We start from the raw sequence: 3,150 nt of genomic DNA, 5'->3' as shown, positions 1-3,150 counted from the left end.
CTTGTGGATAGATTTCAGAGGGTCCATGAACTTGAAAGGGAAAACAAATGATATTTTTATTTTGACTAACCTCTAAAATTAAATTTTAGTATGTCCTCTGATTAGTAAAAAGAAACAAACAAACAGCATTCTAAGGAGTCCAAGGGCTTCATCAGACTTCCAAAGTGGTATGTGGCATGTGAAAAAAGGTTAATAAGGTCTCCTCTGATGAATAAAATTGTAAATTTTTGGAGAGTAGGATCCTTTTTCATTCTCAAAAATATTTTACATAGGACTTCATGAATAATATATGCCTAACAAATAGAATCAGAGAATTATGGGATTTAGAGATCATCTGGTCTATTTGATTGACTTATTAAAAAAAAAGGAATTCTTAGCAAAAGCTGTTATAACTCTTCTTATTCCAGGTTTCTTTACTGAAGTCATCTAACCTGTTGAAGTGTGATTGTTTTCTGTCTATAAAAATAGGAAAGATGTTTATGTGGGTTGACCACTTTATAGAGTTGTTTTAGATTTTTAATGAGAGATATTTAATCCTTGACCCAAGGGAACTCTGGGATCACACAGACTCAGTTTTTTTTTTTAAATTTTTTTTTTTATTTTTGAGGCTTCTTATTAATGAATCACAACAGTGGCTTATTTTGACACCATCCAGGGAATTTCTGAGGTTCTAAATAATTCAGTCCCATGCTTGCTAGCAAATCAAAGATGTTATCAAGTTGAGGAATACAGAGCATTTCTTCAAGACAGAAATGGATAGTAAACTAACAGAAAGTAATCACAGTCAGTTCTCAGAAAGTGCAGTGGTATTTCTCTTCTACCCACAGTAGTGTGTATTTTAAAATACTCATGATTTCAACAAAGAACTCTAAAATAAGTCTCTCAAAAACCAAATAAGTACTTAACTCCTTAGTAACTTTAGTGCTGGCACCTCTTCCCAGATGACCAATTAATCTCCTACTAAATCAATGTCTGCTCTCCCTGCTCTTCCCACTTTAATGCCTGTTCTTACAAACAAAATTCTTCCAGTTAATGTTCCCTTTTGCATGGGTGCTATGCTGATCATTTCTTATTTTTGACATCTTTCCATGTGTCTCTTGGCTATTATAGCATTCTTAAAAAATGAGTCTCTACTCTCCCATCAAGGAAATCATAGTAAATGCAGTCTTTCCCCACCATTACCACATTCTGTGCTTATTTCCACTGTTTTTCTCCTCATCCCAAAAGAGAGAGTGAAAAGCAATAGGCATATTTTCTCATTTTTGTATTACAGACATGCATATTCAAGTCCCTTTGTGTGTGTGTGTGTGTGTGTGTATGGATGTATATGTCTATGCATGTATGTATATATGTATGTGTGTATGTATGCATGCATGTCATATATATAAATATATATAGCCCTTTGTAAATGAAAAGTATTATGTAAATACAAACGATTATTACTATGATGTTACAAATGGGAGATTCAATTCATGTCACCCGCCTACACACAAATCTTCAGACGAAAATGCTCTAAGTTACTGTACAAACTCATCAGATTTTCTCAGTGTAGCTCCAAGATATCTATCCAGAATGATTTCTTAGTCATACACCTTCACTTATTCAATGTTCAAGTCTAGCTAACCAAAGAAATGAAATTATCATATCATCTCCCTCCTCTAGACTTATGGACACAGTGCTCCCAATCTTGTAATAAATTTCTCTTTTACCTCCATGTCTTAGAAAATTTATCTTTTTTTTTCAAGTGCTATCTATTAGAGGAGGCTTTTTTAATGATGAAACCTGTTCTCTCCCTCCACAAATTATCTTCTCTTTGCAATTTGTTTATACGCCACACCCCTCAACAGAATGTTAGTTCCTTCAGGTTGAGGAATACGTTGTCCTTTTGTCTTTGGGTGACCCAAAATTAGCACAGTGGTGGTGGAAATGTAGTTGCTTAGCGTGTATTTATTGAAACTATCAATTTCATCATTTCTTATAGCATTATGTTCATAATTTGTTAATGAAATGTTTCCAAAGAATGTTATAATGAAGTTTTCTGCTCCTGTTTAAGGACTTGATATCATATATATTACATCTATGACCAAAAACATGCCATTCAAGCAAAGGCAAACAAGTTATATAATTTAGTTTTTATCACATATTTTTCATATTGAGTTATATCATGTCATTTTCTACTAATTTTAGGCATAGCCCTGGGTATTTTGACACTGAGAATTTCAAAGCATATGAAAAAAGGTGGCCCCTTCCCTAAGGAATCTATGACCATCACCTTAAAGTCAATTAATTAAACAAGAACAAATTAATTAATTCATGAATGCACTCTGCTAGCTGCTAGGATTCAAAGACAAAAGTGGTTTTAAAAAAGCCTTCCTTTAACAAGTTATGTTTTTTATGTCCCTATAATCTTACCCATTCCTATTTATTTGTATTGTGTTGACAATTTAATGGACTTCAAGCTCCATGTGACTCAAGCGTGATCTGGCAGGCAAGAAATCCAATCCAATTTTAGACTGCATTAACAGAGGGATAGCGATGAGTAATAAGGGCACATTATTTCCTATTGTATTTTGAGTTGACCAGATACTATCTGTAATATTGTGATCAGTTCTGAGCACAATTGCAAAAATGACATTGATAAGCTGTTGAGCATCCAGAAAAGGGCAACTACTATAATAAGGAGCATGGACTTCACGATATTTGAGGATTAGTTGATAGAGCTACAAATGTTTAGCCCAGAGAGTAGAAGATTTAGGAGAGAGCTATGATGTGGGAGAGAGATTAGATTTTTTTTGCTCCATTATCAGGGTCCAGAGGAGAGAGCTAAGACTATTAAGATGATTCAAATTTAGTCTTGGCCTAAAGAAAATCACCCTAATAATAAGTGCTATCAAAAATGGAATGGATTACCTTGACGTGTGGTGAGTTCACAGTCTAGAAAGGTCTTCAGGGAAATAATAAATGATCATATATTATGGGAATCTTGTTCGGGAACAAATTGAACTACTTGGTTCCCAAAGTCCTCTTGGCTCTGAAACTGTTGAGAAAGTAGCACGATTTCATCTAGGAAAAAAAAGAGTCTAGTTTTACATGGAATGATCCAGGACAAGTTTTGATATTTACTAATAAAATTTCATTTAGTTTATTGCA

The sequence above is a fragment of the Trichosurus vulpecula genome, chromosome 6 (assembly GCF_011100635.1).
Source record: "Trichosurus vulpecula isolate mTriVul1 chromosome 6, mTriVul1.pri, whole genome shotgun sequence".
Classification (NCBI taxonomy): Eukaryota; Metazoa; Chordata; class Mammalia; order Diprotodontia; family Phalangeridae; genus Trichosurus; species Trichosurus vulpecula.
This window is presented reverse-complemented; position numbering follows the sequence as displayed.